Source organism: Numenius arquata, chromosome 5 (assembly GCF_964106895.1).
Source record: "Numenius arquata chromosome 5, bNumArq3.hap1.1, whole genome shotgun sequence".
NCBI lineage: Eukaryota > Metazoa > Chordata > Aves > Charadriiformes > Scolopacidae > Numenius > Numenius arquata.
The window spans coordinates 23682723-23700866 of NC_133580.1; positions in this window are offsets into that span (position 1 = coordinate 23682723).

Genomic DNA, 18144 nt, shown 5'->3' on the forward strand with positions numbered 1-18144 from the left:
CCTGGCCACCCTATCCTCAAAAGCACCTTTTTTTCACTTTTTCCCAGCACCGGCCTCCAATATGCCGAATGTCCGGAGCTGACTCCCACGACCAAGGTGGCAGCCAGAACAACTCTTGCTTTTTATGAACGCCTCTGGGAACTACTTGCATTGCCACCCAGACTTTGGGGCTGCGGGCTTTCCTGGCCACCCTATCCTCAAAAGCACCTTTTTTTCACTTTTTCCCAGCACAGGCCTCCAATATGCCGAACGTCCTGCCCTGGCTCCCACAGCCAAGGTGGCAGCCAGAACAAACCTTGCTTTTTATGAACGCCTCTGGGAACTACTTGCATTGCCACCCAGACTTTGGGGCTGCGGGCTGTCCTGGCAAATCTGGCTTAAAAGCACCTTTTCTTCGCTTTTTCCCAGCACCGGCCTCCAATATGCCGAACGTTCTGTCCTGGCTCCCACGAACAAGGTGGCAGCCAGAACAACTCTTGCTTTTTATGAACGCCTCTGGGAACTACTTGCATTGCCACCCAGACTTTGGGGCTGCGGGCTTTCCTGGCCACTCTATCCTCAAAAGCACCTTTTTTTCACGTTTTTCCCAGCACCGGCCTCCGAAAATTCCAAACATTAGGAGCTGACTCCCACAATCCAGGTGGCAGCCAGAACAACTCTTGCTTTTTATGAACGCCTCTGGGAACTACTTGCATTGCCACCCAGACTTTGGGGCTGCGGGCTTTCCTGGCCACCCTATCCTCAAAAGCACCTTTTTTTCACTTTTTCCCAGCACCGGCCTCCAATATGCCGAATGTCCGGAGCTGACTCCCACGACCAAGGTGGCAGCCAGAACAACTCTTGCTTTTTATGAACGCCTCTGGGAACTACTTGCATTGCCACCCAGACTTTGGGGCTGCGGGCTTTCCTGGCCACTCTATCCTCAAAAGCACCTTTTTTTCACTTTTTTCCCAGCACCGGCCTCCAAAAATTCCAAACATTAGGAGCTGACTCCACAACTCAGGTGGCAGCCAGAAGACCTCCTGCTTGTTTTGAACGTCTCTGGGAACTACTTGCATTGCCACCCAGACTTTGGGGCTGCGGGCTTTCCTGGCCACTCTATCCTCTATCCTCAAAAGCACCTTTTTTCACTTTTCCCCAGCACCGGCCTCCAATATGCCGAACGTCCGGAGCTGACTCCCACAGCCAAGGCGTCAGCAAGACCAAGTCTTGCTTGTTTTCAAGGTCTCTGGGAACTACTTGCATTGCCACCCAGACTTTGGGGCTGCGGGCTTTCCTGGCCACTCTATCCTCTATCCTCAAAAGCACCTTTTTTTCACTTTTTCCCAGCACCGGCCTCCAATATGCCGAATGTCCGGAGCTGACTCCCACGACCAAGGTGGCAGCCAGAACAACTCTTGCTTTTTATGAACGCCTCTGGGAACTACTTGCATTGCCACCCAGACTTTGGGGCTGCGGGCTTTCCTGGCAAATCTGGCTTAAAAGCACCTTTTTTTCATTTTCCCAGCACCGGCCTCCAATATGGCGAACGTCCGGAGCTGACTCCCACAGCCAAGGTGGCAGCCAGAACAACCCTTGCTTTTTATGAACACCTCTGGGAACTACTTGCATTGCCACCCAGACTTTGGGGCTGCGGGCTTTCCTGGCCACTCTATCCTCAAAAGCACCTTTTTTTCACTTTTCCCCAGCACCGGCCTCCAATATGCCGAACGTCCTGGCCTGGCTCCCACGAACAAGGTGGCAGCCAGAACAACTCTTGCTTTTTATGAACGCCTCTGGGAACTACTTGCATTGCCACCCAGACTTTGGGGCTGCGGGCTTTCCTGGCCACTCTATCCTCAAAAGCACCTTTTTTTCACGTTTTTCCCAGCACCGGCCTCCAAAAATTCCAAACATTAGGAGCTGACTCCACAACTCAGGTGGCAGCCAGAAGACCTCCTGCTTGTTTTGAACGTCTCTGGGAACTACTTGCATTGCCACCCAGACTTTGGGGCTGCGGGCTTTCCTGGCCACTCTATCCTCTATCCTCAAAAGCACCTTTTTTCACTTTTCCCCAGCACCGGCCTCCAATATGCCGAACGTCCGGAGCTGACTCCCACAGCCAAGGCGTCAGCAAGACCAAGTCTTGCTTGTTTTCAAGGTCTCTGGGAACTACTTGCATTGCCACCCAGACTTTGGGGCTGCGGGCTTTCCTGGCAAATCTGGCTTAAAAGCACCTTTTTTTCACTTTTCCCCAGCACCCGCCTCCAATATGCCGAACGTCCGGAGCTGACTCCCACAGCCAAGGCGTCAGCAAGACCAAGTCTTGCTTGTTTTCAAGGTATCTGGGAACTACTTGCATTGCCACCCAGACGTTGGGGCTGCGGGCTTTCCTGGCCACCCTATCCTCAAAAGCACCTTTTTTTCACTTTTTCCCAGCACCGGCCTCCAATATGCCGAATGTCCGGAGCTGACTCCCACGACCAAGGTGGCAGCCAGAACAACTCTTGCTTTTTATGAACGCCTCTGGGAACTACTTGCATTGCCACCCAGACTTTGGGGCTGCGGGCTTTCCTGGCCACCCTATCCTCAAAAGCACATTTTTTTCACTTTTCCCCAGCACCGGCCTCCAATATGCCGAACGTCCTGGCCTGGCTCCCACACCCAAGGTGGCAGCCAGAACAAACCTTGCTTTTTATGAACGCCTCTGGGAACTACTTGCATTGCCACCCAGACTTTGGGGCTGCGGGCTGTCCTGGCAAATCTGGCTTAAAAGCACCTTTTCTTCACTTTATCCCAGCACCGGCCTCCAATATGCCGAACGTCCTGGCCTGGCTCCCACGAACAAGGTGGCAGCCAGAACAACTCTTGCTTTTTATGAACGCCTCTGGGAACTACTTGCATTGCCACCCAGACTTTGGGGCTGCGGGCTTTCCTGGCCACTCTATCCTCAAAAGCACCTTTTTTTCACGTTTTTCCCAGCACCGGCCTCCGAAAATTCCAAACATTAGGAGCTGACTCCCACAATCCAGGTGGCAGCCAGAACAACTCTTGCTTTTTATGAACGTCTCTGGGAACTACTTGCATTGCCACCCAGACTTTGGGGCTGCGGGCTTTCCTGGCCACCCTATCCTCAAAAGCACCTTTTTTTCACTTTTTCCCAGCACCGGCCTCCAATATGCCGAACGTCCTGGCCTGGCTCCCACGACCAAGGTGGCAGCCAGAACAACTCTTGCTTTTTATGAACGCCTCTGGGAACTACTTGCATTGCCACCCAGACTTTGGGGCTGCGGGCTTTCCTGGCCACTCTATCCTCAAAAGCACCTTTTTTTCACGTTTTTCCCAGCACCGGCCTCCAAAAATTCCAAACATTAGGAGCTGACTCCACAACTCAGGTGGCAGCCAGAAGACCTACTGCTTGTTTTGAACGCCTCTGGGAACTACTTGCATTGCCACCCAGACTTTGGGGCTGCAGGCTTTCCTGGCCACTCTATCCTCAAAAGCACGTTTTTTCTTAACCTTTTTCCAGCACCGGCCCATAAAAATTCCAAACGTCCTTAACTGACTCCACAGGCCAGGTGGCAGCCAGAACACCTACTGCTTGTTTTCAAGGTCTCTGGGAACTACTTGCATTGCCACCCAGACTTTGGGGCTGCAGGCTTTCCTGGCCACTCTATCCTCAAAAGCACCTTTTTTTCACTTTTTCCCAGCACCGGCCTCCAATATGGCGAACGTCCGGAGCTGACTCCCACACCCAAGGTGGCAGCCAGAACAACTCTTGCTTTTTATGAACGCCTCTGGGAACTACTTGCATTGCCACCCAGACTTTGGGGCTGCGGGCTTTCCTGGCAAATCTGGCTTAAAAGCACCTTTTTTTCATTTTCCCAGCACCGGCCTCCAATATGGCGAACGTCCGGAGCTGACTCCCACAGCCAAGGTGGCAGCCAGAACAACCCTTGCTTTTTATGAACGCCTCTCGGAACTACTTGCATTGCCACCCAGACTTTGGGGCTGCGGGCTTTCCTGGCCACTCTATCCTCAAAAGCACCTTTTTTTCACTTTTCCCCAGCACCGGCCTCCAATATGCCGAACGTCCTGGCCTGGCTCCCACGAACAAGGTGGCAGCCAGAACAACTCTTGCTTTTTATGAACGCCTCTGGGAACTACTTGCATTGCCACCCAGACTTTGGGGCTGCGGGCTTTCCTGGCCACTCTATCCTCAAAAGCACCTTTTTTTCACTTTTTTCCCAGCACCGGCCTCCAAAAATTCCAAACATTAGGAGCTGACTCCACAACTCAGGTGGCAGCCAGAAGACCTACTGCTTGTTTTGAACGTCTCTGGGAACTACTTGCATTGCCACCCAGACTTTGGGGCTGCGGGCTTTCCTGGCCACTCTATCCTCTATCCTCAAAAGCACCTTTTTTCACTTTTCACCAGCACCGGCCTCCAATATGCCGAACGTCCGGAGCTGACTCCCACAGCCAAGGCGTCAGCAAGACCAAGTCTTGCTTGTTTTCAAGGTCTCTGGGAACTACTTGCATTGCCACCCAGACTTTGGGGCTGCGGGCTTTCCTGGCAAATCTGGCTTAAAAGCACCTTTTTTTCATTTTCCCAGCACCGGCCTCCAATATGCCGAACGTCCGGAGCTGACTCCCACAGCCAAGGTGGCAGCCAGAACAACCCTTGCTTTTTATGAACGCCTCTCGGAACTACTTGCATTGCCACCCAGACTTTGGGGCTGCGGGCTTTCCTGGCCACTCTATCCTCAAAAGCACCTTTTTTTCACTTTTCCCCAGCACCGGCCTCCAATATGCCGAACGTCCTGGCCTGGCTCCCACGAACAAGGTGGCAGCCAGAACAACTCTTGCTTTTTATGAACGCCTCTGGGAACTACTTGCATTGCCACCCAGACTTTGGGGCTGCGGGCTTTCCTGGCCACTCTATCCTCAAAAGCACCTTTTTTTCACTTTTTTCCCAGCACCGGCCTCCAAAAATTCCAAACATTAGGAGCTGACTCCACAATTCAGGTGGCAGCCAGAAGACCTACTGCTTGTTTTGAACGTCTCTGGGAACTACTTGCATTGCCACCGAGACTTTGGGGCTGCGGGCTTTCCTGGCCACCCTATCCTCAAAAGCACCTTTTTTTCACTTTTCCCCAGCACCGGCCTCCAATATGCCGAACGTCCTGGCCTGGCTCCCACGAACAAGGTGGCAGCCAGAACAACTCTTGCTTTTTATGAACGCCTCTGGGAACTACTTGCATTGCCACCCAGACTTTGGGGCTGCGGGCTTTCCTGGCCACTCTATCCTCAAAAGCACCTTTTTTTCACTTTTTTCCCAGCACCGGCCTCCAGAAATTCCAAACATTAGGAGCTGACTCCACAACTCAGGTGGCAGCCAGAAGACCTACTGCTTGTTTTGAACGTCTCTGGGAACTACTTGCATTGCCACCCAGACTTTGGGGCTGCGGGCTTTCCTGGCCACCCTATCCTCAAAAGCACCTTTTTTTCACTTTTTCCCAGCACCGGCCTCCAATATGCCGAACGTCCTGGCCTGGCTCCCACGAACAAGGTGGCAGCCAGAACAACTCTTGCTTTTTATGAACGCCTCTGGGAACTACTTGCATTGCCACCCAGACTTTGGGGCTGCGGGCTTTCCTGGCCACTCTATCCTCAAAAGCACCTTTTTTTCACGTTTTTCCCAGCACCGGCCTCTGAAAATTCCAAACATTAGGAGCTGACTCCCACAATCCAGGTGGCAGCCAGAACAACTCTTGCTTTTTATGAACGCCTCTGGGAACTACTTGCATTGCCACCCAGACTTTGGGGCTGCGGGCTTTCCTGGCCACCCTATCCTCAAAAGCACCTTTTTTTCACTTTTTCCCAGCACCGGCCTCCAATATGCCGACTGTCCGGAGCTGACTCCCACGACCAAGGTGGCAGCCAGAACAACTCTTGCTTTATATGAACGCCTCTGGGAACTACTTGCATTGCCACCCAGACTTTGGGGCTGCGGGCTTTCCTGGCCACTCTATCCTCAAAAGCACTTTTTTTCTTAACCTTTTTCCAGCACCAGCCCATAAAAATTCCAAACGTCCTTAACTGACTCCACAGGCCAGGTGGCAGCCAGAACACCTACTGCTTGTTTTGAACGTCTCTGGGAACTACTTGCATTGCCACCCAGACTTTGGAGCTGCGGGCTTTCATGGCCACTCTATCCTCAAAAGCACCTTTTTTTCACTTTTTCCCAGCACCGGCCTCCAATATGCCGAATGTCCGGAGCTGACTCCCACGACCAAGGTGGCAGCCAGAACAACTCTTGCTTTTTATGAACGCCTCTGGGAACTACTTGCATTGCCACCCAGACTTTGGGGCTGCGGGCTTTCCTGGCCACTCTATCCTCAAAAGCACCTTTTTTTGACTTTTCCCCAGCACCGGCCTCCAATATGCCGAACGTCCTGGCCTGGCTCCCACGAACAAGGTGGCAGCCAGAACAACTCTTGCTTTTTATGAACGCCTCTGGGAACTACTTGCATTGCCACCCAGACTTTGGGGCTGCGGGCTTTCCTGGCCACTCTATCCTCAAAAGCACCTTTTTTTCACTTTTTTCCCAGCACCGGCCTCCAAAAATTCCAAACATTAGGAGCTGACTCCACAACTCAGGTGGCAGCCAGAAGACCTACTGCTTGTTTTGAACGTCTCTGGGAACTACTTGCATTGCCACCCAGACTTTGGGGCTGCGGGCTTTCCTGGCCACTCTATCCTCTATCCTCAAAAGCACCTTTTTTCACTTTTCCCCAGCACCGGCCTCCAATATGCCGAACGTCCGGAGCTGACTCCCACAGCCAAGGCGTCAGCAAGACCAAGTCTTGCTTGTTTTCAAGGTCTCTGGGAACTACTTGCATTGCCACCCAGACTTTGGGGCTGCGGGCTTTCCTGGCCACTCTATCCTCTATCCTCAAAAGCACCTTTTTTTCACTTTTTCCAAGCACCGGCCTCCAATATGCCGAATGTCCGGAGCTGACTCCCACGACCAAGGTGGCAGCCAGAACAACTCTTGCTTTTTATGAACGCCTCTGGGAACTACTTGCATTGCCACCCAGACTTTGGGGCTGCGGGCTTTCCTGGCAAATCTGGCTTAAAAGCACCTTTTTTTCATTTTCCCAGCACCGGCCTCCAATATGGCGAACGTCCGGAGCTGACTCCCACAGCCAAGGTGGCAGCCAGAACAACCCTTGCTTTTTATGAACGCCTCTCGGAACTACTTGCATTGCCACCCAGACTTTGGGGCTGCGGGCTTTCCTGGCCACTCTATCCTCAAAAGCACCTTTTTTTGACTTTTCCCCAGCACCGGCCTCCAATATGCCGAACGTCCTGGCCTGGCTCCCACGAACAAGGTGGCAGCCAGAACAACTCTTGCTTTTTATGAACGCCTCTGGGAACTACTTGCATTGCCACCCAGACTTTGGGGCTGCGGGCTTTCCTGGCCACTCTATCCTCAAAAGCACCTTTTTTTCACTTTTTTCCCAGCACCGGCCTCCAAAAATTCCAAACATTAGGAGCTGACTCCACAACTCAGGTGGCAGCCAGAAGACCTACTGCTTGTTTTGAACGTCTCTGGGAACTACTTGCATTGCCACCCAGACTTTGGGGCTGCGGGCTTTCCTGGCCACTCTATCCTCTATCCTCAAAAGCACCTTTTTTTCACTTTTCCCCAGCACCCGCCTCCAATATGCCGAACGTCCGGAGCTGACTCCCACAGCCAAGGCGTCAGCAAGACCAAGTCTTGCTTGTTTTCAAGGTCTCTGGGAACTACTTGCATTGCCACCCAGACTTTGGGGCTGCGGGCTTTCCTGGCCACTCTATCCTCAAAAGCACCTTTTTTTCACTTTTCCCCAGCACCGGCCTCCAATATGCCGAACGTCCTGGCCTGGCTCCCACGAACAAGGTGGCAGCCAGAACAACTCTTGCTTTTTATGAACGCCTCTGGGAACTACTTGCATTGCCACCCAGACTTTGGGGCTGCGGGCTTTCCTGGCCACTCTATCCTCAAAAGCACCTTTTTTTGACTTTTCCCCAGCACCGGCCTCCAATATGCCGAACGTCCTGGCCTGGCTCCCACGAACAAGGTGGCAGCCAGAACAACTCTTGCTTTTTATGAACGCCTCTGGGAACTACTTGCATTGCCACCCAGACTTTGGGGCTGCGGGCTTTCCTGGCCACTCTATCCTCAAAAGCACCTTTTTTTCACTTTTTTCCCAGCACCGGCCTCCAAAAATTCCAAACATTAGGAGCTGACTCCACAACTCAGGTGGCAGCCAGAAGACCTACTGCTTGTTTTGAACGTCTCTGGGAACTACTTGCATTGCCACCCAGACTTTGGGGCTGCGGGCTTTCCTGGCCACTCTATCCTCTATCCTCAAAAGCACCTTTTTTCACTTTTCCCCAGCACCGGCCTCCAATATGCCGAACGTCCGGAGCTGACTCCCACAGCCAAGGCGTCAGCAAGACCAAGTCTTGCTTGTTTTCAAGGTCTCTGGGAACTACTTGCATTGCCACCCAGACTTTGGGGCTGCGGGCTTTCCTGGCCACTCTATCCTCTATCCTCAAAAGCACCTTTTTTTCACTTTTTCCAAGCACCGGCCTCCAATATGCCGAATGTCCGGAGCTGACTCCCACGACCAAGGTGGCAGCCAGAACAACTCTTGCTTTTTATGAACGCCTCTGGGAACTACTTGCATTGCCACCCAGACTTTGGGGCTGCGGGCTTTCCTGGCAAATCTGGCTTAAAAGCACCTTTTTTTCATTTTCCCAGCACCGGCCTCCAATATGGCGAACGTCCGGAGCTGACTCCCACAGCCAAGGTGGCAGCCAGAACAACCCTTGCTTTTTATGAACGCCTCTCGGAACTACTTGCATTGCCACCCAGACTTTGGGGCTGCGGGCTTTCCTGGCCACTCTATCCTCAAAAGCACCTTTTTTTGACTTTTCCCCAGCACCGGCCTCCAATATGCCGAACGTCCTGGCCTGGCTCCCACGAACAAGGTGGCAGCCAGAACAACTCTTGCTTTTTATGAACGCCTCTGGGAACTACTTGCATTGCCACCCAGACTTTGGGGCTGCGGGCTTTCCTGGCCACTCTATCCTCAAAAGCACCTTTTTTTCACTTTTTTCCCAGCACCGGCCTCCAAAAATTCCAAACATTAGGAGCTGACTCCACAACTCAGGTGGCAGCCAGAAGACCTACTGCTTGTTTTGAACGTCTCTGGGAACTACTTGCATTGCCACCCAGACTTTGGGGCTGCGGGCTTTCCTGGCCACTCTATCCTCTATCCTCAAAAGCACCTTTTTTTCACTTTTCCCCAGCACCCGCCTCCAATATGCCGAACGTCCGGAGCTGACTCCCACAGCCAAGGCGTCAGCAAGACCAAGTCTTGCTTGTTTTCAAGGTCTCTGGGAACTACTTGCATTGCCACCCAGACTTTGGGGCTGCGGGCTTTCCTGGCCACTCTATCCTCAAAAGCACCTTTTTTTCACTTTTCCCCAGCACCGGCCTCCAATATGCCGAACGTCCTGGCCTGGCTCCCACGACCAAGGTGGCAGCCAGAACAACTCTTGCTTTTTATGAACGCCTCTGGGAACTACTTGCATTGCCACCCAGACTTTGGGGCTGCGGGCTTTCCTGGCCACTCTATCCTCAAAAGCACCTTTTTTTCACTTTTTTCCCAGCACCGGCCTCCAGAAATTCCAAACATTAGGAGCTGACTCCACAACTCAGGTGGCAGCCAGAAGACCTACTGCTTGTTTTGAACGTCTCTGGGAACTACTTGCATTGCCACCCAGACTTTGGGGCTGCGGGCTTTCCTGGCCACTCTATCCTCAAAAGCTCGTTTTTTCTTAACCTTATTCCAGCACCGGCCCATAAAAATTCCAAACGTCCTGAACTGACTCCACAGCCCAGATGGCAGCCAGAACACCTACTGCCTGTTTTGAACGTCTCTGGGAACTACTTGCATTGCCACCGAGACGTTGGGGCTGCGTGCTTTCCTGGCCACCCTATCCTCAAAAGCACCTTTTTTTCACTTTTTCCCAGCACCGGCCTCCAATATGCCGAATGTCCGGAGCTGACTCCCACGACCAAGGTGGCAGCCAGAACAACTCTTGCTTTTTATGAACGCCTCTGGGAACTACTTGCATTGCCACCCAGACTTTGGGGCTGCGGGCTTTCCTGGCCACCCTATCCTCAAAAGCACCTTTTTTTCACTTTTTCCCAGCACAGGCCTCCAATATGCCGAACGTCCTGCCCTGGCTCCCACAGCCAAGGTGGCAGCCAGAACAAACCTTGCTTTTTATGAACGCCTCCGGGAACTACTTGCATTGCCACCCAGACTTTGGGGCTGCGGGCTTTCCTGGCCACTCTATCCTCAAAAGCACCTTTTTTTCACGTTTTTCCCAGCACCGGCCTCCGAAAATTCCAAACATTAGGAGCTGACTCCCACAATCCAGGTGGCAGCCAGAACAACTCTTGCTTTTTATGAACGCCTCTGGGAACTACTTGCATTGCCACCCAGACTTTGGGGCTGCGGGCTTTCCTGGCCACCCTATCCTCAAAAGCACCTTTTTTTCACTTTTTCCCAGCACCGGCCTCCAATATGCCGAATGTCCGGAGCTGACTCCCACGACCAAGGTGGCAGCCAGAACAACTCTTGCTTTTTATGAACGCCTCTGGGAACTACTTGCATTGCCACCCAGACTTTGGGGCTGCGGGCTTTCCTGGCCACTCTATCCTCAAAAGCACCTTTTTTTCACTTTTTTCCCAGCACCGGCCTCCAAAAATTCCAAACATTAGGAGCTGACTCCCACACCCAAGGTGGCAGCCAGAACAACTCTTGCTTTTTATGAACGCCTCTGGGAACTACTTGCATTGCCACCCAGACTTTGGGGCTGCGGGCTTTCCTGGCCACTCTATCCTCAAAAGCACTTTTTTTCTTAACCTTTTTCCAGCACCGGCCCATAAAAATTCCAAACGTCCTGAACTGACTCCACAGGCCAGGTGGCAGCCAGAACACCTACTGCTTGTTTTCAAGGTCTCTGGGAACTACTTGCATTGCCACCCAGACTTTGGGGCTGCGGGCTTTCCTGGCCACTTTATCCTCAAAAGCACCTTTTTTTCACTTTTTCCAAGCACCGGCCTCCAATGTGCCGACTGTCCGGAGCTGACTCCCACGACCAAGGTGGCAGCCAGAACAACTCTTGCTTTTTATGAACGCCTCTGGGAACTACTTGCATTGCCACCCAGACTTTGGGGCTGCGGGCTTTCCTGGCAAATCTGGCTTAAAAGCACCTTTTTTTCATTTTCCCAGCACCGGCCTCCAATATGCCGAACGTCCGGAGCTGACTCCCACAGCCAAGGTGGCAGCCAGAACAACTCTTGCTTTTTATGAACGCCTCTGGGAACTACTTGCATTGCCACCCAGACTTTGGGGCTGCGGGCTTTCCTGGCAAATCTGGCTTAAAAGCACCTTTTTTTCACTTTTCCCCAGCACCGGCCTCCAATATGCCGAACGTCCGGAGCTGACTCCCACAGCCAAGGCGTCAGCAAGACCAAGTCTTGCTTGTTTTCAAGGTCTCTGGGAACTACTTGCATTGCCACCCAGACTTTGGGGCTGCAGGCTTTCCTGGCCACTCTATCCTCAAAAGCACCTTTTTTCTTAACCTTTTTCCAGCACCGGCCTCCAATATGCCGAACGTCCTGGCCTGGATCCCACGACCAAGGTGGCAGCCAGAACAACTCTTGCTTTTTATGAACGCCTCTGGGAACTACTTGCATTGCCACCCAGACTTTGGGGCTGCGGGCTTTCCTGGCCACTCTATCCTCAAAAGCACCTTTTTTTCACTTTTTTCCCAGCACCGGCCTCCAAAAATTCCAAACATTAGGAGCTGACTCCACAACTCAGGTGGCAGCCAGAAGACCTCCTGCTTGTTTTGAACGTCTCTGGGAACTACTTGCATTGCCACCCAGACTTTGGGGCTGCGGGCTTTCCTGGCCACTCTATCCTCTATCCTCAAAAGCACCTTTTTTCACTTTTCCCCAGCACCGGCCTCCAATATGCCGAACGTCCGGAGCTGACTCCCACAGCCAAGGCGTCAGCAAGACCAAGTCTTGCTTGTTTTCAAGGTCTCTGGGAACTACTTGCATTGCCACCCAGACTTTGGGGCTGCGGGCTTTCCTGGCCACTCTATCCTCAAAAGCACCTTTTCTTCACTTTTTCCCAGCACCGGCCTCCAATATGCCGAACGTCCTGGCCTGGCTCCCACGAACAAGGTGGCAGCCAGAACAACTCTTGCTTTTTATGAACGCCTCTGGGAACTACTTGCATTGCCACCCAGACTTTGGGGCTGCGGGCTTTCCTGGCCACTCTATCCTCTATCCTCAAAAGCACCTTTTTTTCACTTTTCCCCAGCACCGGCCTCCAATACGCCGAACGTCCGCAGCTGACTCCCACAGCCAAGGTGGCAGCCAGAACAACTCTTGCTTTTTATGAACGCCTCTGGGAACTACTTGCATTGCCACCCAGACTTTGGGGCTGCGGGCTTTCCTGGCCAACCTATCCTCAAAAGCACCTTTTTTTCACTTTTTCCCAGCACCGGCCTCCAATATGCCGAACGTCCTGGCCTGGCTCCCACAGCCAAGGTGGCAGCCAGAACAACTCTTGCTTTTTATGAACGCCTCTGGGAACTACTTGCATTGCCACCCAGACTTTGGGGCTGCGGGCTTTCCTGGCCTCTCTATCCTCAAAAGCACCTTTTTTCATAATTCCCAGCTCCGGCCTCCAATATTCCGAACTTCTGGAGCTGACTCCCACAGCCAAGGTGGCAGCCAGAACAACTCTTGCTTTTTATGAACGCCTCTGGGAACTACTTGCATTGCCACCCAGACTTTGGGGCTGCGGGCTTTCCTGGCCACCCTATCCTCAAAAGCACCTTTTTTTCACTTTTTCCCAGCTCCGGCCTCCAATATGGCGAACGTCCGGAGCTGACTCCCACAGCCAAGGTGGCAGCCAGAACAACTCTTGCTTTTTATGAACGCCTCTGGGAACTACTTGCATTGCCACCCAGGCTTTGGGGCTGCGAGCTTTCCTGGCCACCCTATCCGCAAAAGCACCTTGTCTTCATATTTCCCAGCACCGACCACCAATATGCCGAACGTCCTGGCCTGGCTCCCACAGCCAAGGTGGCAGCAAAAACAAGTCTTGCTTTTTATGAACGCCTCTGGGAACTACTTGCATTGCCAGCCAGACTTTGGGGCTGCCGGCTTTCTTGGCCACTCTATTCTCAAAAGCACCTTTTCTTCCCTTTTTCCCAGCACCGGCCTCCAATATGCCGAACGTCCTGGCCTGGCTCCCACGAACAAGGTGGCAGCCAGAACAACTCTTGCTTTTTATGAACGTCTCTGGGAACTACTTGCATTGCTACCCAGACTTTGGGGCTGCGGGCTTTCCTGGCCACTCTATCCTCAAAAGCACCTTTTTTTCACTTTTTTCCCAGCACCGCCCTCCAGAAATTCCAAACATTAGGAGCTGACTCCACAACTCAGGTGGCAGCCAGAAGACCTACTGCTTGTTTTCAAGGTCTCTGGGAACTACTTGCATTGCCACCCAGACTTTGGGGCTGCGGGCTTTCCTGGTCACCCTATCCTCTAAAGAACCTTTTTTTCACTTTTCCCCATCACTGGCCTCCAAAAATCCCGAACTTCAGGAGCTGACTCCCACAATCCAGGTGGCAGCCAGAACACCTCTTGCTTTTTATGAACGCCTCTAGGAACTACTTGCATTGCCACCCAGACTTTGGGGCTGCGGGCTTTCCTGGCCACTCTATCCTCTATCCTCAAAAGCACCTTTTTTCACTTTTCCCCAGCACCGGCCTCCAATATGCCGAACGTCCGGAGCTGACTCCCACAGCCAAGGCGTCAGCAAGACCAAGTCTTGCTTGTTTTCAAGGTCTCTGGGAACTACTTGCATTGCCACCCAGACTTTGGGGCTGCGGGCTTTCCTGGCCACTCTATCCTCAAAAGAACTTTTTTTCTTAACCTTTTTCCAGCACCGGCCCATAAAAATTACAAACATCCGGAGCTGACTCCCACAGCCAAGGTGACAGCCAGAACAACTCTTGCTTTTTATGAACGTCTCTGGGAACTACTTGCATTGCCACCCAGACTTTGGGGCTGCGGGCTTTCCTGGCCACTCTATCCTCAAAAGCACCTTTTTTTCACTTTTTCCCAGCACCGGCCTCCAATATGCCGAATGTCCGGAGCTGACTCCCACGACCAAGGTGGCAGCCAGAACAACTCTTGCTTTTTATGAACGCCTCTGGGAACTACTTGCATTGCCACCCAGACTTTGGGGCTGCGGGCTTTCCTGGCAAATCTGGCTTAAAAGCACCTTTTTTTCACTTTTCCCCAGCACCGGCCTCCAATATGCCGAACGTCCTGGCCTGGCTCCCACGAACAAGGTGGCAGCCAGAACAACTCTTGCTTTTTATGAACGCCTCTGGGAACTACTTGCATTGCCACCCAGACTTTGGGGCTGCGGGCTTTCCTGGCCACTCTATCCTCAAAAGCACCTTTTTTTCACTTTTTTCCCAGCACCGGCCTCCAGAAATTCCAAACATTAGGAGCTGACTCCACAACTCAGGTGGCAGCCAGAAGACCTCCTGCTTGTTTCGAACGTCTCTGGGAACTACTTGCATTGCCACCCAGACTTTGGGGCTGCGGGCTTTCCTGGCCACTCTATCCTCTATCCTCAAAAGCACCTTTTTTCACTTTTCCCCAGCACCGGCCTCCAATATGCCGAACGTCCGGAGCTGACTCCCACAGCCAAGGCGTCAGCAAGACCAAGTCTTGCTTGTTTTCAAGGTCTCTGGGAACTACTTGCATTGCCACCCAGACTTTGGGGCTGCGGGCTTTCCTGGCCACTCTATCCTCTATCCTCAAAAGCACCTTTTTTTCACTTTTTCCCAGCACTGGCCTCCAAAAATCCCGAACTTCAGGAGCTGACTCCCACAGCCAAGGTGGCAGCCAGAACAACCCTTGCTTTTTATGAACGCCTCTGGGAACTACTTGCATTGCCACCCAGACTTTGGGGCTGCGAGCTTTCCTGGCCACCCTATCCGCAAAAGCAACTTTTCTTCATATTTCCCAGCACCGACCACCAATATGCCGAATGTCCTGGCGTTGTTCCCACAGCCAAGGTGGCAGCCAGAACAACTCTTGCTTTTTATGAACGCCTCTGGGAACTACTTGCATTGCCACCCAGACTTTGGGGCTGCGGGCTTTCCTGGCCACCCTATCCTCAAAAGCACCTTTTTTTCACTTTTTCCCAGCACCGGCCTCCAATATGCCGACTGTCCGGAGCTGACTCCCACGACCAAGGTGGCAGCCAGAACAACTCTTGCTTTTTATGAACGCCTCTGGGAACTACTTGCATTGCCACCCAGACTTTGGGGCTGCGGGCTTTCCTGGCCACTCTATCCTCAAAAGCACGTTTTTTCTTAACCTTTTTCCAGCACCGGCCCATAAAAATTCCAAACGTCCTGAACTGACTCCACAGGCCAGGTGGCAGCCAGAACACCTACTGCTTGTTTTCAAGGTCTCTGGGAACTACTTGCATTGCCACCCAGACTTTGGGGCTGCGGGCTTTCCTGGCCACTCTATCCTCAAAAGCACCTTTTTTTCACTTTTTCCAAGCACCGGCCTGCAATGTGCCAACTGTCCGGAGCTGACTCCCACGACCAAGGTGGCAGCCAGAACAACTCTTGCTTTTTATGAACGCCTCTGGGAACTACTTGCATTGCCACCCAGACTTTGGGGCTGCGGGCTTTCCTGGCCACTCTATCCTCTATCCTCAAAAGCACCTTTTTTCACTTTTCCCCAGCACCGGCCTCCAATATGCCGAACGTCCGGAGCTGACTCCCACAGCCAAGGCGTCAGCAAGACCAAGTCTTGCTTGTTTTCAAGGTCTCTGGGAACTACTTGCATTGCCACCCAGACTTTGGGGCTGCGGGCTTTCCTGGTCACCCTATCCTCAAAAGCACCTTTTTTTCACTTTTTCCCAGCACTGGCCTCCAAAAATCCCGAACTTCAGGAGCTGACTCCCACAATCCAGGTGGCAGCCAGAACACCTCTTGCTTTTTATGAACGCCTCTGGGAACTACTTGCATTGCCACCCAGACTTTGGGGCTGCAGGCTTTCCTGGCAAATCTGGCTTAAAAGCACCTTTTCTTCACTTTTTCCCAGCACCGGCCGCCAATATGCCGAACGTCCTGGCCTGGCTCCCACGAACAAGGTGGCAGCCAGAACAACTCTTGCTTTTTATGAACGCCTCTGGGAACTACTTGCATTGCCACCCAGACTTTGGGGCTGCGGGCTTTCCTGGCAAATCTGGCTTAAAAGCACCTTTTCTTCACTTTTTCCCAGCACCGGCCTCCAATATGCCAAACGTCCTGGCCTGGATCCCACGAACAAGGTGGCAGCCAGAACAACTCTTGCTTTTTATGAACGCCTCTGGGAACTACTTGCATTGCCACCCAGACTTTGGGGCTGCGGGCTTTCCTGGCCACTCTATCCTCTATCCTCAAAAGCACCTTTTTTTCACTTTTTCCCAGCACTGGCCTCCAAAAATCCCGAACTTCAGGAGCTGACTCCCACAGCCAAGGTGGCAGCCAGAACAACTCTTGCTTTTTATGAACGCCTCTGGGAACTACTTGCATTGCCAGCCAGACTTTGGGGCTGCCGGCTTTCTTGGCCACTCTATTCTCAAAAGCACCTTTTCTTCCCTTTTTCCCAGCACCGGCCTCCAATATGCCGAACGTCCTGGCCTGGCTCCCACGAACAAGGTGGCAGCCAGAACAACTCTTGCTTTTTATGAACGTCTCTGGGAACTACTTGCATTGCTACCCAGACTTTGGGGCTGCGGGCTTTCCTGGCCACTCTATCCTCAAAAGCACCTTTTTTTCACTTTTTTCCCAGCACCGGCCTCCAGAAATTCCAAACATTAGGAGCTGACTCCACAACTCAGGTGGCAGCCAGAAGACCTACTGCTTGTTTTCAAGGTCTCTGGGAACTACTTGCATTGCCACCCAGACTTTGGGGCTGCGGGCTTTCCTGGTCACCCTATCCTCTAAAGAACCTTTTTTTCACTTTTCCCCATCACTGGCCTCCAAAAATCCCGAACTTCAGGAGCTGACTCCCACAATCCAGGTGGCAGCCAGAACACCTCTTGCTTTTTATGAACGCCTCTAGGAACTACTTGCATTGCCACCCAGACTTTGGGGCTGCGGGCTTTCCTGGCCACTCTATCCTCTATCCTCAAAAGCACCTTTTTTCACTTTTCCCCAGCACCGGCCTCCAATATGCCGAACGTCCGGAGCTGACTCCCACAGCCAAGGCGTCAGCAAGACCAAGTCTTGCTTGTTTTCAAGGTCTCTGGGAACTACTTGCATTGCCACCCAGACTTTGGGGCTGCGGGCTTTCCTGGCCACTCTATCCTCAAAAGAACTTTTTTTCTTAACCTTTTTCCAGCACCGGCCCATAAAAATTACAAACATCCGGAGCTGACTCCCACAGCCAAGGTGACAGCCAGAACAACTCTTGCTTTTTATGAACGTCTCTGGGAACTACTTGCATTGCCACCCAGACTTTGGGGCTGCGGGCTTTCCTGGCCACTCTATCCTCAAAAGCACCTTTTTTTCACTTTTTCCCAGCACCGGCCTCCAATATGCCGAATGTCCGGAGCTGACTCCCACGACCAAGGTGGCAGCCAGAACAACTCTTGCTTTTTATGAACGCCTCTGGGAACTACTTGCATTGCCACCCAGACTTTGGGGCTGCGGGCTTTCCTGGCAAATCTGGCTTAAAAGCACCTTTTTTTCACTTTTCCCCAGCACCGGCCTCCAATATGCCGAACGTCCTGGCCTGGCTCCCACGAACAAGGTGGCAGCCAGAACAACTCTTGCTTTTTATGAACGCCTCTGGGAACTACTTGCATTGCCACCCAGACTTTGGGGCTGCGGGCTTTCCTGGCCACTCTATCCTCAAAAGCACCTTTTTTTCACTTTTTTCCCAGCACCGGCCTCCAGAAATTCCAAACATTAGGAGCTGACTCCACA